Source organism: Somniosus microcephalus, chromosome 6 (genome assembly GCF_052327205.1).
Source record: "Somniosus microcephalus isolate GS21.2 chromosome 6, FLI_Smic_1.0, whole genome shotgun sequence".
Classification (NCBI taxonomy): Eukaryota; Metazoa; Chordata; class Chondrichthyes; order Squaliformes; family Somniosidae; genus Somniosus; species Somniosus microcephalus.
In genome coordinates, this window is record NC_140992.1 from 123,079,416 (window position 1) to 123,104,558 (window position 25,143).

General features: G+C 47.6%; 1 long non-coding RNA gene across 2 annotated transcripts in view; it reads left to right on the forward strand.

Annotated features, from left to right (window-relative positions):
* The window catches only part of LOC147116052 (uncharacterized), a 42,657-nt gene extending 18,422 nt beyond the window's left edge, over positions 1-24,235 (forward strand). The window contains exons 1-4 of one of the 2 annotated variants that reach the window (XR_015078736.1): positions 2,523-2,962; positions 12,912-13,039; positions 15,139-15,211; positions 22,983-24,235. This is a non-coding gene — a long non-coding RNA (uncharacterized LOC147116052). Of the gene's footprint in view, positions 1-2,522; positions 2,963-12,911; positions 13,040-15,138; positions 15,212-22,982 lie in introns of those variants that run through there. The other variant, XR_015078737.1, reaches the window with a different exon arrangement.
* Positions 24,236-25,143: the final 908 nt, after the last annotated feature.

Here is a 25,143-nt window from a genome sequence, read left to right on the forward strand (position 1 = left end):
GTGAGCTGCCGCCTTGAACCGCAGCAGTCTGTGGTGAAGGTACTCCCATAGTGCTGCTTGAGAGGGAGTTCCAGGATTAACCCCAGCGACTATGAAGGAACGATATATTCCCAAGTCAAGATGGTGTGTAACTCAGAGGGTAACTTGGAGGTGGTGGTGTTACCATGCGTCTGCTACCCTTGTCCTTCTAGGTGGTAGAGGTTGTGGGTTTGGGAGGTGCTGTCGAAGAAGACTTGGTGAGTTGCTGCAATGCATCTTGTAGATAGTACACACTGCAGCCACGGTGTGCCGGTGGTGGAGGGAGTAAATGTTTAAGGTGGTGGTTGGGGTGCCAATCAAGTGGGCCAGAAACTTTCACTCCAATGCATCGTGCAGCCTTTCAGTGTGGGAAATGTGCCCTACTGGTGCAGTAGGAGGTGCCCTGTTGAGGTTGGGGCAGAGAAGAGGGAGGTTTACTCTACCCATGGCTGTGCTGTGCCATTACCCAGACGCTAACATCCCTCATCCCCAATGGGCACCAAACAAGGAGCTACAGCTGCAGCAGTAGTCCTGTGCTCGTTTTGTATCGGGGAAACTACTTCTGACCAAAATAAGAGCCAGTTCCATTGGTCCTAAATGTGCCCCAGTTTATACTGAGGACGGTTTCAGGGACAACTACTGTATAATAATAATAATCAACTTTATTGTCATTGTTAGTGCACAAGTGCAGTACAATGAAATGTAGGCTTGCGGCTCCCGAGAGTGCACTTATGTGCAAAGCTATGTTTGCGGGCCCCTGCTCCATCCCTGATGTTAGCGACTGAGGGGGGAGGTGAGGGTGCTCCCAGCAATGGACTGTATGAATCCAAATAGTGTGGTTGGCCACAGCCATTTTCTTCAGCTGGTGGCACTTGCATGCTCATCGTAGGACGCAACCTTCTAGGAACATAGAAACGGAGTTGGCCATTCAGCCCCTCGAGCCTGTTCTGCCATTCAGTTAGATCATGGATGCTTTGTGCCTTGACTCCATTTATCCACCTTTTGACCATATAGCTTGATACCCTTACCTAACAAAAACCTATTGATCTCAGCTCTAACCTATTGATCTCTGCTCTAATTGACCCACAACCTTTTGGGAGAGATTTCCACTACCATTTGTGTGAAAAGGTGCTTCCTCCTTTCTCTCCTAACTGGCCTGGCTCTAATTTTAAGATTATGCCCCTTTGTTCTGGTTTCCCTCAACAGAGGAAATAGTTTGACTTTATCTACCCTATCAAATCCTTTTTTATCATTTTAAAGACCTGGATTAGATCACCCCTCAATCATCTTCTAAACTCCAGAATACAGACCAAGTTTAGGCAACCTGCCTTTTGTGATTTAACCCTTTTAGCCCCGGTATCATTCTGAAGTAAGAGGCATGAAAATGATTTTAATCGGCACCTCTGGAACCTGTTCCCATCTGGTTGGGAAAACTACCTACTGGCCCAGCAAGAATGCTTCTGTAGTTGTGTATATTGTAAAATGCTGGAAACTTTTATGCGGCGATGAAATTATTCGAATTTTACCAGTTCCATTTTTTTTTTTTAAATTGATGCTATTTTTATTTCCTCTTCCATTGACCAGGTTATATAAAGTCATCCTTTGTTACTGTATTATGATGTTTACAAGCAAGCTGGGAAAGCTATGAGGAGATTTCAAATGTTGAAATTACATTTTATTAACTAATGTTGATTGAAGGTTGTTTCCAATATCCAATTTGTGTAATTTTCTAGACATAATTTTTTTTTAAATTTCTGGTTGGTGCTCCATCTTGTAAAACACGTTTGTTTATAAGATGAGAGAAACTGTAAACATTTTTAGAGTGCTTTTTGTTGTTGCTCGCTGCCGGGAGCGTTTCTCCGGTCTTCGATAGGGCTCCAGTGGAAGCGAGGGCGAGTCTCTCTCTTGTGTCGGTAGTGTTTTTGGGCGAAATTCTGCGAGGAGGCAGGAATTAAAACACACCATTTAACGAGGGTGGGGAATGGAGTGCTTGAAGATGTCAGCGGGGCTCCTCAGCCCGTGCTTGCCTGCCTGCCTTTTTTTTTCAAACGGCGCCCAGTGGAAAACATTGGGTGGGTGCGAGATTTCAATTTAAATTTGTAAAGGCAGCGAGGAGTTTGCAATTGGAGGAGGTTTCATAGTTTGCCCTAATGCTTTGTGAACTGGACGTCTTTAAACGGGCTTAAGAGTAATTGTCCTTAACGTGGGGTAAATAGCCTCGCCGCATTTTTATAGCAACTTTTTTTAAACGAACGAATACAGAAAAGTTATTCTGAATTCAGCCATCCATTTTCACGGGAGATGCTATCGAAGATTCGCACTAGAACTACAGACCAACTTTTGGTTTTTTTTGATTTGGGGAGGGAAGCTGATTTAACAGCCCTTTTTAAAAGAGTTTGAGCTTTGGGGCTGGGCTCTGATTTTTTTTTTAAAGAACATCTCGTTCACAATCCTTCCAATGGTCGGGAAGCCTTGCATCAAAGAACCATGAAATTAAATGGGAACCGACTGGATTTTTTTTGCATACTGATTGGCAAGCCCATGACATCACTGCCTTCTACCCCTCCTCCCTCCCTCCCTTTACTATTTTGCAGCCAGAATCTGTGTCTATTTTCCATGTGTCTTCAGTTTTTTTTGTTTTTCATATAAATACATATATTCTATAAAATGATATAAAGTGTCTTTAGAGACCCAAAGGAAGTGTTGGATCGGATGCTGAGGAACACAACCGTAAAGGGGACGGCGGAGTGTTAAAAGGCGGTGAGGAAAGTCTAACCTCCCTCCCTCTCTCTCTCTCTCTTTATTTTCCCCCCTCACTGATCTGGGGTTTGAAGGGGGTGATTCCCGGAGGCGAGGCCGAGGGATGGAACGTTGTGGTGGCCGAGGTTCCACCGCTCGATACATTGTCGCCGCCCCGCGTTCCATTTCCGAATGTCGGGACATTGTAAGTTCCACGGCTTGTAAGTTTCGGGCTGATCGCGGCAGAGGCGCAAACACGTGGGAAGAAGGGGCACCGTCGCTTTTCTTTCTCTCTTTCACCCCCCCCCCCCCCCCAAAAAAAAAATTGTTGGCTTCGGTCTCTTGCGCTGCGGGTGGGTTTCAGTTTTATTTTGTGCATGTGGATGGGTGTTTTTTTTTAAGAGTCGGTTGTTTTATTTCCCTTCTCCCCCTCCCCCCCACCCCACAAAAAAAAAGCTTATTACGAGAGATTCTGCACGCTGGGCTCGGGCAGCTTTGGCTGAAGTGCGCCACTTTTGTTAAGTTGAGTTGCAGCAGGCCTTTCTTCCGGCTTGTGGCCTTTCCATGCTCCCCTCTCTCGCTTTCCTCCTCTTCCACCTCCCCCTCCTTCCGAAGAGAGAAACAAAGGCAGAGGGGGAAAGTGCAGCACCGGGAGTCGGGGGGGGGAAATGGTGGAAAGGGAAGGGAACGTGAAACCGAAAGGGGAAATGAAACCAGTAGCAATGTGGGGTGAGAGAATCTGTGGATTTTAGTTGTAAATCCCTCGCCCTCCCTCCAGAACTAACCGTACGGTTCAAATCACAACAGACGCGCGCCTTTCTGCACAGATCCCTGCCCTTTCGACGCATGTACTGGGCGCAAAGTTCACTGCAAAATGTTTCCTTAATTTTTCTTCCTTCAATTGTATTTTTTGGGGGATCAGGCATCCTTTTCCCCATCCCGCCAGATCCTTTCTTTTTTGTAACGACTTTAAACGAGCTGGGGAATTAGTGTGAATTGATGTGTGTGTGTGTGTGTGTGTGAGAGAGACGGATCCGGCCAATTTTAAATGTGCTTTTTGAAAACAAAATTGCCCTTTGCCCCATCCCAGGATATTATTTGACGATGTATTTATTTTTTAATGATCAGCGGTGGATTTTTATGGAGCAGGTTGTTGCTTCATTGAGGACAGTGCTGTGTATACATTACTAGCCAAAAATGAGCAGTGAACAAAAGCACTTTCTCCCCTCTTCACCAATGTCCTTGTGATTTGTGTCTTTCTATCTCCCCATAAACCACTGGCTCAAACTGTGGAATAGTTGCACAGGTGCTGCATTTTGCCCAATTCTCCACATGTTTGATAGTGGCAGGCGCCCCATCCTGGCCTTCCCCAAACATCCAGGTGCATGCACTTTCCAACTAGAGCCACCCTGGCTGATTTTTGCAGCCCCATTTCCCCCAGCCTGGGGAGGCACTGAGGCCAACTGTGTCAGCCAGGCTCGGACCCAAGGATCAACCCTGAGTATTTCTGGTCTGTGTGGGTCATTTTCTCACTAAGGAAGACTGAATCTTCATTCTGCACTTGTCCCACAGCCACCAGTCTTGTCACATGATCTCAAAGCAATAAACTCTGCAGTTATATAATGCCTTTAATATAGAGAAACGTCCCATGGACGCTCAGAAGAGCCAAATGGGTACAGAGTATAAATGGGGAAGTTGGGAGAGGTGAGCAAAAGCGAATACGTTGGTTTTGAGAAAAGTAGAGCAGGGTTTAGGGAGGGTGTTCCAGGGAGTAGGGTGTGACTCCTGAAAGCTCTGTCGCCAATGGTGGAACGGTTAGTTTGGGATGCACGGGAACCCAGAATTGGTGGAAAGAAGGGCTCGGGGTGGGGCAGGTTGTTGAGATAAAGTGGATTAAAGCCACAGTGGAATTTGTCGGCGGGGACGAGGAAGTGTTGGGGCGATAGGGAGCCGGCGCATGTCCACGCGTTTTGGAGTGATGGGTAAATGGGACTTTGTGATTTGGTGGGAGGGTGGGTGTATTTGGGATTTGGTGGGAGGGTGGGTGTATTTTGGATTTGGTGGGAGGGTGGGTGTATTTTGGATTTGGTGGGTGTATTTGGGATGAGTTGGTGGGAGGGTGGGTGGATTTTGGAGTTGGTGGGAGGGTGGGTGTATTTTGGATTTGGTGGGAGGGTGGGTGTATTTGGGATTTGGTGGGAGGGTGGGTGTATTTTGGATTTGGTGGGAGGGTGGGTGTATTTGGGATTTGGTGGGTGTATTTGGGATGAGTTGGTGGGAGGGTGGGTGGATTTTGGAGTTGGTGGGAGGGTGGGTGGATTTGGTGGGAGGGTGGGTGTATTTGGGATTTGGTGGGAGGGTGGGTGTATTTGGGATTTGGTGGGAGGGTGGGTGTATTTTGGATGAGTTGGTGGGAGGGTGGGTGTATTTGGGATGAGTTGGTGGGAGGGTGGGTGTATTTGGGATGAGTTGGAGTTTGAGAGGGGCTGATATTGGAGCAGATAAGTCTGGGGATGAGAAAAGTGTGGATTAGGTTTCGACTGCTGAGAGAGAGGCGGGTGGGGGGGGGGAGAGAGAGAGGCGGGTGGGGGAAGCGCGTGATGTTGCAGAGGGAGATGTTGGTGCTGGCCAGCGTAGGGAGTTCGGAAGGATTTCAAATCCCCGTGCTTGTAGCAGGTGCCTCTGTTCATTTGTGACCTGTTCCTGCTTTGTGTGCCAAGTGCCTGTTCATTAGACCAACTTGGTTCACACTTGTGGTTTGGAGCATGGTCCCCACCTGTAATCAATGGAGAAGTGTCACTCAATCCTCTGCCTTTAACTGACAATAGACCATCTTGTCTGGGTGCTGGATACAGCGATGGTCAGACCACCTGTGACTCTGGTACCGGGTCTTGCTGCGGGGGTTGGCAGGACTCTGCAGCCGTACCTCCATCCAGTTGTCTGTTCTGAAGATGCCGGAGTGGCGGGAGCATGGCTCTGCTTTGTTTTTATTTGGCAGTTAGTGCTATAATTGCATTGTTTCCGATCCTCTCACTTATCAGATCCTGCTTGACGCAGGGATGCTTCAGGAAGAGATGAGGTGTGGGGAGAAATCCCCTGCATTTATATAATCCCTCGTCGCCACTCTCTGAAACATCCCAAAGCACTGTGTATCCTATAACTAATTTTGAAGTGTCGTTACTGTTGTAGGCAAACGTGGCAGCCAATTAGTGCACCACATGATCCCACGAACAGCAAGATCCCACAAACAGCAAATGACTGGTTAATCTCTGTTTTTGGCATTGGTGCTTGAGGGGAAAACTGTTGGTCAGAATACCAGGAGAACTCCCTGCTCTTCAAATAGTACTGTAGGATCTTTACTGTTCATCTGAACCACTGCCTACAGCACTCCCTCAACGCTGCTCTGAATTGTCCGTCTGGAGTGTGGGGTTTGAACTCCAAGCCAGAGTTTGGTCATCTGCTCCCAGCAGGTACTGAGGCATGCTCATGTGCGTTAGCTGTCCGTGCCCCATGACTCCTAGCTCTCTGCAGGTTTCCTCCCAGTGTGCAGTTGCTCCAGAGCCACTTCGCCAGTGTGGGTAATGTGGGAGAGGAAGGCCCATGCAGGCCAGCGTTGAGGCAACTGCGTTACAGGTCAGTACGGCTGGATTAAACACTTGTAACACTGGCCTGCGACATCCAGCTCTGCCAGTGTCCACTCCCATCTGCTCCCAGTTTTGTTGTACTTCTTGCAGCTGTGGGTTGGGTCGGGGTTCGAGTGCACCCTCACTTTGCTGCCCTGTCCCCAAAGTTGGGCTCCATTGCACAGTGATTGCAGCACCAGGTGTAGAATGCAAATTAAAGTGACTGGTGGGATTCGAGGGTAATTATTCCTGCACTGGGTAACAAAAGTCCTTGCATTGGACGGGACCATGTGATAGCGATGAATGGGCATCATCTTTCCCATTACTGGCTGCGTTCTGCTCCCAAGATGGGGTTAGGGCACTGTTTGAGTATTTTATTGAGAAGTCCAACACAAGCTTGTGTGGTCACTTTTTGCAGTAAAATAAACAGGTTGAAAACCAACTGTTGCCTCTGATCTGTGAATGGAGAGGATGGTAAACCTGCTTTACCGCCTGCTTCAGTCGGGCTTGACATCCCAGCGAATTTGTGAACAAGAGGATGTGAAGTTAACAAGCCACCAAAAGAGCCATTTGCGTCGTGTAAGTTCAGACGCTCCTTAAAACCTACCTCTTTGACCAAGCTTTTGGTCACCTGCCCTAATTTCTCCTTATGTGGCTCGGTGTCATTTTTTATATTATAACGCTCCTGTGAAGCGACTTGGGACGTTTTACTACGTTAAAGGCGCTATATAGATACGTGTTTTTAGGAGTTTGACCACCGTAACGTTCAGCTTTTGAATATATTTGCGTTGGTTAATTTTTTCCCCTCCCCTGAGGGCCTTGACTCTCGCTGAGGTACAGTCCCACTTGGATGGGTCTCTGGGGCCAGGTACCTCTGGGCCAGTTTGAAGTCACCCCACCTGTCTTCTCTTTCTCCCCACCCCCCCCCCCCCCCTTTAGAGTGGCCCAACAGGGAGGGAACACCCCCACCAGCAACCCTGTGGCACTTGGCACAGAGGCCACGATTGATGCGAGAGTCCAGATAGGACCTCTGCTGAGCCCCACCCTGACATCCCGCCGTGTACATTTTCCAGTAGGATTCACTTGGGATAGTGTTTGCGAACAGAATAATGGCTGTTGTTTATCCATCTTCTCCCCCCCACCCCCAGGCCATCCCCTTGGAGTCAATGAGCCCAATTGTAGTGCCCGACTGCACCTAACCCAGCAAAAACTGGTGAGCTGTGATGGCTGTCTCAAGTTAGGATATCCCAAGGCATGTGTGAGCGAAGAATTACCCGTTTCTCTGTTCTACTTTGTGTCCTGGCCAATGTTTATCTCGAACCAACATCACCAACCGATTAACCTGGTCAGTATCTCATTGCTGTTTGTGGGATCTTGCTGTGTGCAAATTGGGTGCCGAGTTTCCTACATTGCAGCAGTGACTACACTTCAAAATGTACTTCTTTGGCTGTAAAGCTCTTTGGGGTGCCCTGAGGTTGTAAAAGGTGCTGTAGAAATGCAACTTCTATACAGGTTGAGCGCCCAAAATCCGGAGTTCTGGAATTCAGACTCCGGGGCGATTGGTGGCAGGGTCGTCCGAAATCCATAAAATGTTCCGGAATCCGGACACCCTGTTTCCGCCGCCTGCCGGGCCCAGGCATTTCCAGACTCTGAATGTTTCTGATGTCCGAAGTCCAGACATGCCCGAGCCCAGGTTGCGATATTTCCGGACTTTGGACATCAGAAACACGTTCCGAAGTCCAGAAAAACCGGCTCGGCCTCGGTCCCAAGGTTGCCGGATTCGGGACGTTCAACCTGTTTTTTTTTACTTTGAGGGGACATACTTTTTTTTAAAAGAAGAAAATGATACTTCTTGGAAAATAAAGTTTCCTTCTGCAGAGTAGGGTCTCCACCCCCTTCCTCCCCCCCCCCCCCACCTTGCTCGGGGGTCAGGCCAATGTTGCTCCTCTGCAAGTATGGGGGGTTTGGGCCCAGAAATGCAGGCCACATGCTAGGATGTCTGCTTTGCCTACCTGTAGTGTGAAACCCTGGGGTGGGGTTGAAATTTCTTTCAGTGGAGCTGCAGTGGGGCTCCTGTGACTGACTGCACCAGTGCAGCCAAATGGAGGGAGACTGCACACGAGAGGCTGCAAGCCAGCAGGAAAAAGGGGGAGGGAGCCCTTGGGAATTAGAACAAAAACCTCTCCGATTTCTCTAACAGCTAAACACTGACCTCTTCTCTTCTTTGCACAGTCCCCTCCAGAGAATTCGAAAGTTGCTTTCTTTTTTACACACTTGCCCAAAAAATTGAATTCTGCGATAATCTGAATGTAGCGACTTGGATTTAAGAGTAGACTGGGCCCATGTGACGGGCATCAGGTAATTGGGAGTTGGGAGTGTGTGCAAGATCAGTGATTCTTCCCATTGTGCAGAAGCTGTGCTTCCACCCCCAGGTTTGAGGTCCGGTTGAAGGGGAGAGTTTGATATTTGAGTGGGTAGGAGGGCAGAGGGAGCTTGCTGGGCCGTCAGCAAATGGAAGATGAATGGTGGTTTCATGCATGTGGAGTTTCAGATCTCGCAACTGGGCAAGATTGAGAGATTGACCTGAGTTGAAGCGAGACAATAGCTATCTCCCTCTGTTCTCTCACTTCTCTCCCTCCCCTCTCTGTTCACTCTCCTGTTTCTCCCCCCACCCCCCCCCCCCCCCCCAAAAAAACCCAGAGGTTCATTTGGTGGTGGTCACCGAAATGTAACTAAAACATTTTTTAGTAGGTTTTTGTGGCTTTTAATAGAACTCTGTCAAGAGATAACTCTGCATTGAGTTATGAGATTTCCTCTTAACAGGATGTTGCTGTTTCATGCCCATTAACATTTTCAATTCGACCCCCCCGTTCTAACTGATGGCATTTTCTGTTGTGCAGATTGGATGCAGGAAATGGCCCAGGGCGAGTATCCTGTTAAACAGACAATAGAGAGCAGAATGTCGATCCAGAGAGGGCATGCATCACCGGATAGGGGTGACTTAGGCTGGTTTTAACTCGAGAACCTGAGGCAAAGGACCCAAGTATGTAAACCCAAGATTGAAAAGAATAGGGGGTGGGGAGTAGTTTTTAGATGACTCTCAGCTTAAGTTTTAAAAGTCTGTAGATTTTAGAGGAAGAAAAAACAAAGCTATAAAGTGCCACAGTTTTGAAATCCTGGGTAAGAATGAGTTGCCTGAATCTTATCAAATGCAATCATTACAGATCATTTAAATTTGAAGCGTTGGCCTAATGTTTGACCCAGTTTCCTCCCCTCCAATCCTTTCTCCTCTCATTATTCAGGCTGGCATATAACTATGTACAAGTGCCAATAGCACTACAATCCCTAGTTCAAGCAGCCATTCTTCATGGCCTGAGAGTGTACTAAGACTATTTGACTGTTTTTGGTTTTTGGGGGCGGTGGGGGGGCTGGTCCATCGCAAGTCCCATTCTACCAAGACCCACACAGCTAGCGGTCAGGGACGGGAGCCCGGGCTAACTCTCCTTCCTTTCCTTCCCGGGTCTCGAGGCATCGATGCCGAATGTAGCCATGCCGAGGTCAAAGGTTAGCTGAAAGTTTCCCTTTTGAGTGTGATGTGATTTGCAACAAAAAAAATGGCCAGGCTGTTAAAAGAATCTGAGATCTGAGTAGAGGTTGCTGAGGTATTCTTGGTACTGTTGTAAACTGCCTTTACTGATGTAAGTGGCTAGAGTGAAAAAGCAGCTCGAGTTACTTGATGTTTGCAAGTAGTGAACTTGTCTTCTGGCCATGTCAAAGTGGAGCACTTCACCCTCCCTCCAGGTGTGGGTTGACTCTCTCGGTTGAACCTGAGTATTTTGGTTTTGTGCTGTAGACTGCCACGTATAAGAATTGGCTTGAGATATTCCAAGCATCGTTCTCAGTCAAATCCTTTGAGGAAGTTGTGATTGTAAAGGGCTGGATTTGGCCTGGAATCTTGGGTGTGAAAGGACAGCATGCCAACCCCACTGTATCAGTTAACCCCACCCCCTCCCCCAAGAATGCTCCTTTTAGTATCAAGCTCTCAGTGCTCTGGACAAGGCATGTGGCAACCTTAAGGCTAAGGCTGGGCACAGTGAGTTCTTAGTTTCTTCTCAGGAGACCTTGACCGAATGTGCAGTTAACTCTTATCGGGCGCTACGTACGACTATGGCTAACTGCTGGTTTCTGAGGTTTTGTTTATCACTGCTGACGGACTTTTGAGTTGTGTTTTTCCCCCTTTTCTCTGTAAAGTGACATTCCAGAACATTGGCTGTGTTTTCCTGAGAAAAGACATGGACCCACCCCCTCGGGCAGGAACTAATGATTGGACCAGTTGCTGAAGCAGCAGTATTGCTGCAGTCTTTGGACGGTACCTGTCCTGATTTGGTTGGGATCTGGAACATTTGGAGTGAGAGCCAAACATTTGGAAGAACCATTTCTAGCTTGAATTTCCACCCCCCCACCCCCACGATCTTCCCAATGTTCGCCTCGCACTGTCCCTGCTGGAGTTGCTCCATACGAGGATGCAGTTCTGTGGGTACCAACAGCCTTCAGGTGCCTCCCCAAGTGACCATCCTTCCTGTGCGGATGTTGCACAATGAGTGGCATTAGGCTGTTTGACTGGGAGGAGACCCATGACCGCAGCCTCTGTGTGGAGGTCACATAATGCTTTCTGACAGTGGTAACAAGTCGCAATTGGGAGCACTGTTCAGTTCTCCTTTCCCACTCCCTGAGCCTAGAAGCAATTGTAACTGCCCCTACTGTTAAATCTCTACTGATATTAAGCCAGCTATCTCTCCTTGTCGGGTTCGGCAACTCCTTCAATCCACACCCGGTGTTACTGACTGCATCTCTACCAATGTTAATCTCTCTAACAAAGTTAATCCAGCTCCCTCACACTGATACTCAGTAACCCCCCCCCCCCCCCCAGTGCCCTGTGTTACTGACTGTGTCTCCACTGATGTTAATCCAGCTCCCTCACGCTGTCACTCGGAGCTGGGGGAGGGTTACTGAGTGACCGTGAGAGGGAGCTGGATTAACATCAGTAGAGATACAGTCAGTAACACAAGGTGCTGGGGGGAGGGGTTACTGTGTCACTGACTATCTCTACTGGTGTTAATCCAGCTCCCTCACACTGTCACTCAGTAGCCCCTCCCAGAAAATTTCCCTGGAGAGGTTATCTGAATTAAAAATATTTAACTTGCAGGAATAGACTGAGGAAAATGTGCGAGTCAAGATGTTCAGGGCAGCTTGGTATTGGTTGTGTGGATGTATTTTGCTTAAAAGTGAATGCTATTTCCCTCTGAAAATTTGGGTAGTGCAGCACATCTTGTCAGGCTGCACCACAGGGTAATAGGAAGTAAGTTCTTGTTCATGATCATCCTATGTGATAATTCCATATCTTGGCTGGCCAATGGGTTGAGACCCTGTACTTGACGTTTTCCTCACTTTTTAGCCCTCATTACCTCCCCCCCCCCCCCCACCCTCCAAATATGGAAAATCAGCACAAAGAAATGGATTGTACACCCCGAGTGTGTGTCTACTGCGGTCCATCTGCTGGGCTGAGGCTTGAGTAGGCTGTTTTAGATTTTGTCAGGTAATGTTCTGTCAATAGGTAGTGGTGGCTGAGGCCTTTGCAAATAATTTGTGTTTAAATCTGGACATTTTTACTCTGAGTGAATGAGGGCTAGTTTGGTCCACTTGAAATTCAGTGTCTGGGCCCACAGTAGGCTGTTTCTGGTATAATGATGAATGTTACAGTAGGAGATGGAGTTTCGTCCGGCCTGTTGGTGATTTTTTTAAATTCCCTCCTGTCCTGAAGCTGCTGGCTGCTGCTGGGATTTGGTTCCATGGGTGCGTTCTGCCCGCTGATGCCCTTGCCTGTGTGCCCATGATTCGTGTGTGAGCCTAGACAGTGATTGTCTAGCGGGCAGGACAGCCGAGCCTCACCCAGTGCTTACCAACGTTCACACGCACACATTTTGCAGGGATCATCTGCCCTGGGAGGTATTACCTGGCTTGAAAAATAAGACTTTCATTTATATAGTGCCTTTCACGACCTCCGAATGCCCCAAAGTGCTTTAAAGCCAATGAAGTACCTTTTTGAAGTGTAGTCACTGTTGTAATGTAGGAAAGGCGGCAGCTAATTTGTGACAGCAAGCTCCCACGAACAGCAGTTGACCCGATAATCTGTTTGTGATGTTGATTTGAGGGATAAATATTGCCCAGGGTTACATCCACCTGAGACTGCAGATGTGGCCTTGGTTTAGCATCTCATCCAAAACACAGCACTCCTTCAGTACTAAAGTGTCAGTCTGGATTTTGTGCTCAAGTCTTTGGAGTGCGACTTGAACTCTCAACCTTCTGACTCAAGAGGCGAGCATGCTACCAACTGAGCACTTCACTGAGGCTCATTGTTTTCGGGCTCCCTTTGCCCCCGCCCGGCCCCAACTTTGAAAGTGACGGTGACGAATTTGAAAGTCACGAGTGAATGCTGCAGAAGAATTACGATAAATTCTTTTCCTATTTCAGGATGCCTCTGAGAATGTGATGAGCGTCCTTAACCAGTTGAACGTTCCTGAGAGGAAGTCGTCGAGTCAATGAAATTGCTGATGTTTGGTAGATGAGGGGAGAGCCATTTTTGCCTCCACCTTGACCAGGTGTGTATCGTGCTGCCGTTGCGATGACCCCATGTTGTACCGCCAGTGGCTGTGCTGACTTGTTGATGTAACTCTCTCTCCTGTGCCCCATATGGTGTGCCTCATCAGAACAGCACCCCCTACTGCAGGCGTAGGCTCGATGTAGTCACTGAGCCCTGTCGGAGCAACCTTTAATGCCCAGGTAACTCGGCCCTTGTAGGACTCAGTCTGCAAGCCGGCACTCCCAGCGGTGTTCACAGGGAGCACGTTTTGGGAAATTGGCCAGGCAGCCCACGGTTTTCCCATCCGTTCATTTTAGTGGACGGATCCCTATGAGCGCCAATCCCTGCTGGCAGTGTGGAGTCTCCTATATTTCTTATTCAGTGGGTTTACCCTCTTTAAATTTTAAGAGTTCGGAGGTTTAGAAAGGGCTATTCCCAGCGCTATTTGCCTCGTTGGTGGATAAATCCTCAATCAGAATACCAAGAACTGTTCGTGTCAGTGACTTGAGATGGACACAATTTATGGGAATATGGATTTAAACATTCTTTAGGCGCCCCTCCCCCGAGGCGCTATAGAAAGAAATAAAGACTTGCATTTATATAGCGCCTTTCCCGACCACCGGACGTCTCAAAGCGCTTTACAGCCAATGAAGTACTTTTGGAGCATAGTCACTGTTGTAAGGTGGGAAACGCGGCAGCCAATTTGTGCTACTATGTGTCCTATAAAGACGCAAAGCTTGCCCGCTCCTGCCCTATGCACCAGTGGCCTATCTGAAGGAGATTGCTCATTTAATCATGAGTTGCGTTGTGCTGTGGGCCATCCTCACTAGGATTTGAGTTGAGTCTGTCCCCAAACTCATTTCCCATCAAATCCTCTTCCTTATTGTATGACCTTTTGAGATGACCAAAAATACTCCATCGAGATGTGGGAAACTTTGGCTGTTTCTGTGCCTGAGGTTGCGGAGGGGACTCTGCTCATTTGCTGTTTGTTGAAAATTGGTCTTTTAGTTGCTCAGCGCATTCATCCAAGGACTAGCTGGGTAAAAGAGACCAGGAATATCCTAGGGGTTTGATTCGCAGTCTGTACCGTTTCTCTGCAAATCCGTGCTGACTCTTTGAACAGCTCATACTTGTCCAAGTGTTCAGCCACTCTGTCTCCAATGAAAGATTCCAATAACTTCCCCACAACTGACCAATCTGTAGTTTCCTGGTTTCTCCATTCCTCCCACCCTTAAATAATGGAGTGACATTTGCAATTTTACAATCCAAAGGCACAATTCCTGAATCTACAGATCTTTGGAACATTATGACGAATACACCTGCGATTTCCTCAGCTATTCCTTTCCACTCTTAGGTGCAAACCATCAAGACGTGGAGTTTTGTCTATCTTAAGTCCCATTATTTTCCCTATTACTTTTTTTAATTTAAAAAAATTATATTAAATCTGCTAAGTTCCTCTCCTTGACTTATTTTTAGGTTCCCTTGTACCACTGCTATTTTGTCTCTTCCTCCACTGTGAGACATACATAGTCTGCCATTTCCTTTATTGTCCAGCTCCCAGTTGGCAATATTAAGGAGCTGGAGCCCTTGACACTTCTGAGGAGTGCTGAATTACACAAGAGGCAGAACTGAGTGGTGTTTGTTGTGTAAATATTTCTGTTGCAAAGCAGTTCAAGGCTGCTTCCTGGCACTGTGCCAGCAGCCAGTGAGTTGAGCTGTTTACAGGTGCGCTTGCTGCAGGCAAGCGAGGGAGACAAAAGAACCTAATACGAGTGTGGAAAATAAAGAGAAAAGGCTGGATACTGCCATGCGCTGGTACTTGATCTTGGTTGTACTGGTGGGCCGAGCTGCAGATTGGAGCAGAGGGTTACAGCGTTGAGTCCAAGACTTGATTGGTGGGCATTTTCATGAACTCTGGAAGAATACCCAGCCGTGCAGTGTATAGATTTACTCATTCCGAAAGTGCTTTGCCTGGAAGGAGAACTTTGAGGTACATAACACTGGGGTGAAGTCTGTCGGGGTCTGTTTGTGTGTGTGGGGGGGGGGGGGGGGGGGGGAACGTGGATGATAAAATGAAAACTAATCTAATGGTTTAACTGTGACTTTTCTTGTCGTCAGTAAAGGAAGAAAACTTGCATTCATATAGCGCCTTCAGGAGTGGGACTTGAACCCACAACCTGCTGACTCGAAGGTGAGATTGCTACCCACTGAGCCAGGGCTGGAAATAGGTTAGACGAGCCTCAAATGGGAACCAGCTAGGGGCACTGAATGCTGAGTCTTGCCAGCCTACATACAACCAGGAGCTGGCTAGCAACATTCCCTGTAATTTTTTTTTGGCCAAGGTGGCTCCTTTAACGGGCCATTCAAAATTCCGCACATGCGCGGTTTTTATATTTAAAAGCAGGCTCACCTGCTGCCCGAGACCTCGAGCTCTGTGCATCCGCTTAGGGGGAACATTGCTGGCCAGGCTCTTCAGCAGAGAGATCAACCTGGTCTCCCTCTGGTAGATGGACCTCCTGTCTGAGGCTGTGGACTCCCGCCTCCTAATCTGGGAGGGAACATTATAAATAAGAGAGCTTACATATTTTTTTGGATGGGAGGGGGAGAGCCAGTTTGTGAAGATGTAGATATAGAGGGAACCCCCCCCTCGTCCTCTTCATCCTTTATTAAATGAACAAGCCAAGCTGCAGCATTGCTGTGTAGAACTGACTTGGTGTGAGTACCGAGAAAGCGGTTGTTTCTGTTGGAGATGCGGGGGGAGAGGAGAGAGATAACAGAAGGAATTGACCAACTGGATTTGACTGAATCCCGATCCGATTGGAATTGGCGGGAGTTGGCTGAGCATTTACTTTGTTGAACCTCCCCACCCTGCTCTGTACGGATCTGTTTCTCGGGCTTCTGCTGCTATGGCGCCAAAAGTTGAGGGCTGTCCGACAAGAGGTGAATTCTGGGCGTCCTTGGAAACGTTTCCGCGGTAACCCAAGTCGCGCCTATTATCTGCTCCTGGAGGCTGGTTATCCCAGACTGATTGTAACCAGTCATTTCATTCCCCATCCTGTGTGTTCAGGGTGAGCTAGGAATCCCTTGTTTTTTTAAAAATCTATTCCGTTAACTGTTCTGTTGATGAACTGAATTCAAGGTTCGAACGCAGGGTCGGACAAGATGTGTGTGTTTTATATAGGAAACGAGTTACTTGTTGGAGGGGTTGTGTCAGACTGTGGGCAGGTGTCAGGCGACGTTCCCCCAGGGGTCTGTGCACAGCCCCCTGTTGCTTCTAATCTGCAAGGATGACCTGAATACTGTAAGGTTGTCAGATTTGCTGATGATCACACGACTGCGTTAATGACAGCAAATTGAAGGGTCGACGCTGTGATGGGGGAGAGCAGGACAGAGCAAAAGGTTTGCAGAAGGGCTTGGATTGTTGTAATTGTGGCATTAAATGGCAAGTGAAGTATTTCACATGGGTCAAAAAGTGTGGGACATAAATCTACAGTGAATGGAACTGAATTAGCACAGGGTGATTTAGAAAGGGGCAGAAGAGTGATGGTTGACAAATCGGCAGCAACAACAACTTGCATTTATATAGCACCTTTTAACTTGAGTGTAATCAGACAAAAATTGAGACCAGGCCAAGAGGAAACATTAAGACAGGTGACCAAACACTTGGTCAAAGAGGTAGGTTTTAAGGAGTGTCTTAAAGGAGGCGAGACCGAGGGGTTTAGGGAGGAATTCAAGCGCTTGGGGGCCTAGGCGACTGAAGGCACGGCTGCCAACAGTGGGGCAAAGAGGTTGTTTGAGATTTTGCAATTCATTAATCAGATGTCACTCTGGGCACACTTCAGTTCAGGTCACATATAAATGAGATGCCCAGACATCGGAGAGGTTGCAGAGAGGACATATTCCAAGTGTAAATGGCATGTGACAAGAACGGATTATACAGGCTTTACAGTCTGGAGAGGAGATGTTTAAGGGAATAACTAGCCTTAGCTTGTAGGTGGTCCTTGGTAACATTAGGCTCACTGGCTATCGCAGCAGCTGAGGGGCAGGAGCAGTGGCTGTCAGGGTACACACCTCTATACTGATTGTATATGAAGTTAGACGAAATAGGATCTGTGTTCAAGGAGTGCCCCATGGCCGAGGCCCTGTCTGCTCCCGCAGGTGGACGTAAAAGATCCTATGGCACTATTTTGAAGAAGAGCAGGGGAGTTCTCCCTGGTGTCCTGGCCAATATTTATCCCTCAACCAACATCACAAAGACAGATTATCTGGCCATTATCGCTTGCTGTTCGTGGGAGCTTGCTGTGTGCAAATTGGCTGCCGTGTTTACTATAACTAACTACACGTCAAAAGTACTTAATTGGCTGTAAGGCGCTATATAACTGCAAGTCTTTTCTTTCTAGCTAAAGAGCACATTGACATTTATATTTGGTGTGTTTGTGTGATGAGAAGGAGCAGACAGTTTCTCCAGCAGTGGATGAATCGGCGAGACTGCGCTTACTGGCAAACTGTTGTTTTCCACCCAATCAGGATCTGCCCGGCCAATTCTGGAGCTCTGGGTGGGAATCTTTGGGGAGATGAGGAAGCTCCCAAGCCAAGCTGCTTAAGGAAATGATGACATTTCTGATTGTCTATCCAGAGAAGAGGCTTGGCACGTTATTGCCTGCAGAGCACAGGCTGTTAGTGTGAGTCCTGTGATCAAATGAGAATATGGCGGGTGGGGGCGTGCGGAGAGGGGGTTAATTTAGTTTTTAAAACTGGAATATTCCCCGCTGGGAACGGTACTACCGGGAAAGGTCAGAAACAGTTTATTTGGGAAGGCAGGAGGTGTGAGCGATGAGATGGCAGGTGCCTGTTGTCCTAATGTAGAGCTGAGTGAAAGCCTATATAATGAGCTGAGCGAAAGCCTATATAATTCGGTGTTACCAGGATTGCAGTGCAGTGTAATGAAATTTCCATACTGTGTCCACCTGGAACAGCGAAAATCCTTCCTCAGTACAATTGTAAATTCTGCCCTTCCAAACATTGTCTGGAGACAGCATCTGGGGCTGCGTAATCCTGGGGCAACGCACTCCTGGTTCAAAGTCTGCCACTAGTCTATGTAGCGGTCGGGTCAATTTGCGTTGATGAGCTAAGAGAATTGTACAGGAAGCGTACGACACCGGACTGGAGTGTTTATCGGCTTTCCTATAGACTGTTGGTGCCCATACACCGAAGAAGCTATGTGACCATACGTGAAATATTAATGCATACTTTAGTGACTCTTTGCTCGGCAGGGCTCTGGTGGTCAGTTCTCTTCATCTCGCAAATGCGACAAAACATTAAATTTGGTACTTTTTTTGGGGTGGGTTTGTGAAGAGCATCAACGGCCCTAATGTGGGAGTTGAACCGAGTCTGCTGCAAAATGGCTACCTAATCGAGTGAATGTGAGCTGCCATTTTGAATTTAAGGTTTGGGTAGGAGATCTTGCCAGCCTCCAATCTCTTGCAGTTGGCTACTACATCTGTTGGCGATTATAATGCATGGAGTGGAACCACAGGATGAGATGTCTGAATGCTTTGCACGGCAGTTTATTCTTTAATAAACTCTAATGTGGCTGAGCTGGACAAGTGTAAAATGGTAGCTCTGAGGCATTACAGTTTAAAAATTAAAAAGAGACGTCCATTGATGCCTTTCTTTCTCTCCCTCTCTATCTCTCTTTACTTTACCGCAGTAAGGGCCGTCTTATGAGGCTGTGTGTATGGTGCGTTGTTGGGTCTTGGGCTGCTCAACGCTGATATTGGGTGGTAAAAGTATGACACTCCCTGACACTGCCATCCTTCATCTGTATGGGTATAAATTAAGATTGACTGTATGTTTTCTGCTATTGGTTTGTCTTGATCGGTCAATTTAATGACAGCACTGTGAAGTGTGAGGGAGGAGTTTCACAGCTCCACAGTGTAAGGGGACCAACTTAAAGATCAGTAGGAATGCACCCGGTCCGCTAGGATAGAAATGAGCTTGTTTTCTCAAGCGCGTTAATGCAAAAAGAGGCAAATGATCAGCCAAGCAACTGTTCCCAGTCGGGGTTTCCTGATGTCCTGGGCACTCTGTTTTAAGTGGGGGAGGGGGTGTGTCCTGGTGGCTAATCTCACTAATGCGGTTTGCTGTGACCGTCCGTTGATAAACTGGCCCATGCAAAGACAGTAAAGAGGGACATGGCTGCTGTGAGTTGTTGAGCTGGTTTAATCAGAGCTAACACTGCTGAGTGACCTTGTGGTCAGTGTGTGTTTATCTCTTCTATCTGCTTTTCCAGCTCGGCACAGTTGGTTCTTTCTGTTCAGGGCCATCTTCAGGGCTGGTTGGCAGATAGGGTTTGTCTCTCTTGACTTCCTTGCCCCAACTCCCCACTGTCTTAATTCGAGGGAAACTCTGCTACGTGTATGTGTGAGTGTGTTTTTAAAAACATTTCCTCTACCGTTCATTCATTGCGCATTTTTTTTTTTTTTTTTTTTCTTAAAACCTCATCTCGCAAACTTCCTTGCACTCTTGTGTGCCCTACCAGTAACATACAGGCATATTATATGGTCGGGGGGGGGTGGGGGAAGAATATCTGGAACTGTTTCCCCTCTTTGTAATCCGCCTGTTTTACAGGGTGGGCCAGTGACCAGGTGGAGATGAGGAACTTGCCTTGTAAGGAGTTGTAGAAATGATGGGAGAGTATGTTGGGAACATGGCTCCAGTCAGTCATTCAGAGCATTGTGTCCGTCCCGGCCGTAAAAGAGTTATCCAGCCTAATCCCACTTTCCAGCTCTTGGTCCACAGCCCTGTATGTTACGGCACTTCAAGTACATAGCCAAGTACTTTTTAAATGCGATGAGGGTTTCTGCCTCTACCACCCTTTCAGGCAGTGAGTTCCAAACCCCCATCACCCTCTGGGTGAAAAAAGTTCTCCTCAACTCCCCTCTAAACCTTTTACCAATTACAGGAAATTTTGTGATATCCAGCACCGACGGGGCCGGCGTGTTGCCGGTCTATCAAAACTGCCGGACATACAAAGTTAATGTTGAAGCATACGGAGGTTTTCATCTCCGTATCTGACAACAAACACTGTTGCTTAGCAACAGCTTCTAAAGAGTCGGCTGCAGCTGCAAGCATCTCTAGCTGAAGCTGTTGCTATAGCTACAGACCTTGCAGTGCCTGACTGGAGGAAAAAAAAGAACGAGAACTAAAAAAAAAACTTACAGAAAACGGCTCCTGACTTTTGCCGTTAGATCGAGTATTCTGGACAGACAACCTCCGGATAAACCAAAGTTTCCTGTATTTTAAATCTATGCCCCCTGGTTATTGATCTCTGCTGAGGGAAATAGGTCCTTCCTATCCACTATCGAGGCCCCTCATAATTTTATACACCTCAATCAAGTCTCCCCTCGGCCTCCTCTGTTCCAAAGAAAGCAACCCCAGCCTATCCAGTCTTTCCTCATACCTAAAGTTCTCCAGTCCTGGCAACATCTCTCCTCTGCACCCTCTCGAGTGCAATCACATCCTTCCTGTAATGTGACCAGAACTGCACGCCTAGTGTTTTATACAGTTCAAGCATAACCTCCATGTTCTTATATTCTATGCTTCAACTAATAAAGGAAAGTATCCCGTATGCCTTCTTAACCACCTTATCACACTTGCCGTCAACAAACGCAGCAGCCAGTTTGTGCACAGCAAGATCCCACAAGCAGCAATGAGATAAATGACTAGTGGGCTGTCAATTAATCGCGGTTGATTTCCGCGATTTAGCACGTTGATGTTTATTTGTGGGGGGGGGGGGGGTCGGAGAGAGGATTTTTTTAACGCCCATCAATTGGAGACGTTAGAGTACCTGGGAGGCATCTTTGGTGTGCCTTGCAATTCCTCGCCTTAAGCTTATCTTCGTCTGTGCACGTGGCCATTTATGTCTTGCTGTGCCATTGCTAGTGTGACGGCAGTGGTGTTCAGTGCAGAGCCTCTGGCCTGCTGTCGACCGCTTCTCCATCAGTCTTGGGCCCCAGCAGGCCTGCTACTCCATGAATGCCTGATCATGGCCTGCAGGTTCGAATGTTACCAAGATTAAAAATTCAGATTAACGTGAGACTAAAATTATTCATCACAATTAGGTTTTATTTGAATCGCTCAACTGCCCTAGCGATCAATTAATCTGTTCCGGTAGTGTTGGTTGAGGGGTAAGTATCAGCCATGACGCCCTGCGAACTCCACTGCTCCTCTTCCCGTAGTGCCACGGGATCTTTTACATCCAATCTGAACAGTCTGAGCCTGGCTTTAACCTCTTATCTGAACGATGGCACCTCCAACAATGCAGCTCTCCTTCAGTACTGCACTGATGCAGCCACCTAAATTGTGTGCTCGAGACTTAAACCCATGACCTTCTGACTCCGAGGCGAGAGTCAAATTGACTGTGGTTGAAAGTGGAAGGCTGCTACTACCCACCTTGTCCACCAGGCCCCCCACAGCAGTTCACACTCCCTCTTCCATTCTGTGACTCTTCCAGGCCAATTTTACACCAGGATTCCCCAAAAAATTACAATCAGATCAAGTTTAAATCCATGATCCCATTACTTCGCTGATACTACCCGATCTCAGTGCTCTGGTTTAGGATTGATTCATCAAATGAGGCAACTGCACTCAGACCAACCCTTTCCAAACCTCCAGCCCCCAAAATTCCAACAAGATAACCCAATGAGTAAGAAATATAACATTAGAACATAAGACGTAGGAGCAGGAGTAGGTCATTTGGCCCCTCGAGCCTGCTCTGCCATTCAATAAGATCATGGCTGGTCTGATCTTGGCCTCAACTCCACTTCCCTGCCCGCTCCCCATAACCCCAGACTCCCTTATCGTTCAAAAATCTGTCTATCTCCACCTTAAATATATTCAATGACCCAGCTGCCACAGCTCTCCGGGGAAGAGCATTCCAAAGATTCACGACCCTCAGAGAAGAAATTCCTCCTAATTTCCGATTTAAAAGGGTGCCCCCTAGTTCTAGATTCCCCCACGAGGGGAATATAACGACAAAATAGGGCCGAGATACCCAGGCTTCAAGGGCCAGACTGCCAGGGCTCCGGGACCTCGTGGCTGCTGTGTTGCATTTAGGGTTAGGGTTACTTCTGGTTTTGAGATGTGTCCAAAGGATCCCAAGTACTCGCAGTTTAGTCCAACCGGCTAGCTTAAACTAGAAGTTGCTGAGACGACATCTTCAAACATGCTGAACGCTTGCTCCCGTAAAGTGTCGTCACTGGCCAGCTGCTTCATATGATGGAACTAGCACGTAACACTAATGTTAGGGGATCTATTTCTTGTGCTACACTCTTTGTTTGTCACCTGACTGCGCCCCCTGTTACCATCCCTGTACTGCACCCACGGTGTTCTATAGACACAGAGCAAGTTTGAAAGAGCAAGAGTCAAAAATTGTTGTGCTGAGTAGTTTATCGCGGTTCAAAGGGACGCAGTGCAATCCTGTTACACACACGCCATTGCACTGTGCTGAAATACATATTTTGCGGGGGGGGGGGGGGGGCGCGAGAAAGGAAGCAGTCCAGGTTTGAGTGGCCTAATAATCTGGCCTTCAGGACTCCTCCTGTGGCTGTGTGACTCACGCTGACACCATAATGCTTTCCTGGAGTGAATGGACTCTGTGTATGCACGCTGTCTGTTCTGTGATGTGTACAATGTATTAAGTACCTCGCGCTCTGTGAAGTGTGCTGCAGTTAGGAATAAAGTGTGCTTTTGGAAAACAAAGCCAGGGTTCCCATTGGATTTGCAGACTTTGGCCTGGGAATTGTTTAATGGGAATTATACACTCATTCCTCGTAGGTACTTGTGCTCTTTGATGAGTGAATTCTCCAGTGTTTGGATTTTGCAGGAGAATTAGTTGTAAATATTGAGAAGTGTACCAATGCTATTTGTTCATTTTAAACACTGCCTATTTCTGTTCACAGGGCTTGGGATCAGCACTGAACAGAGGCTCCTGATCACCAGCTCCAATATCTTCCATAGAAACCTCAATTGCAAGCGAATTTTTAAAACTGAAATGGCTTGAATGAAATTCAGGATTCAGGTGATGTGTGTGGCTCATTTAACCCGCTAGCAAAGGTAGGTATAGATGAGCAGCTCTCTTCATTTCTCAGCTCCTTTCGCCCTTTCAAGCCCCACTCCAGAGACTTGAGCATGCAATCCAGGCTGATTCTCCAGTGCAGTACGAAGAGAGTGCTGCACCGTCTGAGGTGCCGTCTTTTGGAGGAGATGTTAAACTGAACCCTTGCCTGCCCTCTCCGGTGGACATTAAAGATCCCATGGTGCTATTTAGAGAAAAGAAAGAAGGAAGGACTTGCATTTATATAGCACCTTTCACGACCACCGGACATCCCAAAGCGCTTTACAGCCAATGAAGTACTTTTTGAAGTGTAGCCACTGTTGTAATGTAGGAAACGCGGCAGCCAATTTGCACCTAGCAAGCTCCCACAAACAGCAATGTGATAATGATCAGATAATCTGTTTCCTTTTGTTATGAGTGATAAATATTGGCCAGGACACCCTGCTCTTCTTTGAAATAGTGCCATGGATCTTTTGCGTCCACCTGAGAGGGCAGATGGGGCCTCGGTTTAACGTGTCATCCAAAAGACGGCACCTCTGACAGTGCAGCACTCCTTCAGCACTGCACTGGAGAGTCAGCATGCTTTTTGTGCTCAAGTCCCTGGAGTGGGACTTGAACCCACAACCTTCTGACTCAGGCGAGGGTGCTACCCACTGAGCCACTGGCTGACGCTCTGACACAGAAGAGCAGGGCAGTTCTCCCCGGTGTCCTGGCCAATATTTATCCCTCAACCAACATCACCAAAAATCTATTCATTATCTCATTGCTGTTTGTGGGAGCTTGCTGTGCACAAATTGGCTGCTGTGTTTTCCTACATTACATCAGTAACTACACTTCAAAAGTATTTCATTGGTTATAAAGCACTTTGGGATGTCCTGAGGCTGTGGAAGATGCTGTATAAATGCAAGTCTTTTTTTATATGTTTTTCTGACCCAAATTCAAGGGAGGGGGGGTGGTATTAAACCGTGAATTGGAATGCCCGCGTATAAAGAATCACCGTTCATATGAGGTACCACAGCTCGCCCTCCCCTTGAGGCTGGGACATTGTCTGAACTCCATACACTGTTTGATTTGAGAATAGCTGGTAGTTTTTTTGGGGGGGAGGGGTGGGGTGGAGTTCCTTTCTCTTGCTGAACTCTTGACAGTCCATTGTTGAATTGCTGCTTTTAGTGGCCATCTGTGAACCCCTTCTATAGAGCTTTAATCCGAGAAGCCCCCTACCTGAGGGGAGGGGGCAGTGACCCTGAAGGCTCCATTGAATTCTCACTGGCCCAGGAATGCACGCCGCATTAGTCTGCGTGACAACGGTGATTGATGCCGCCAGAGTAGCCTTTGTTGGGGTCAGGGTGGAGAGGTTACCGAGGGGCCGGGGGTCAGATACACAATGGAGAATGGGATCAGTCGAACCCGCCTCTCTCCTTCCCCTTCCAAGCGTGAGAACCACGGCAGAGCTTAACAGGAAAGCGAGCAGGGGGAGCTCTGTCCAATCGGCAATCTACCGACGCAGTCATTGAGATGGCTTCACTAGGCCGACCTGGGATCAGCATATCCTGAGAAGGGTCGTGATCTCTCGTGAGGGGAGGTTATCTATACTCCCTGCAGATGTTTTATCTGCAGGACAGATGGGTACTTAGGCTGATTGAACAGCCAGCTGCACAGAGGCATCTTTTAGCAGCTTACTGGCTAAACTGAATAGCTAATGTGAAGTGTTTTTTTTCCTCTCCCATAAATACGCAAGATTTGCCCAGCTTATTGAGTGGAGCTCAAATTCTCCCCCCCCCCCCCCTTCAACAAGTTTTGGGGAGATTGCGACTGTTTAAAAATGTACTTGTGCAAAAAGATAAAATCTCTTCCTTGGAAGCTGTGTGCCTTTTCAGTGTGCTTGAAAGAAAGAACGAACTTTCATTTATACAGGACGCCCCCCAGTGCGCTTTACAGCCAATGAAGTACTTTTGAAGTGTAGTCACTGTTGTAACATCGGGAAAAACGACGGCCCATTTATGCAC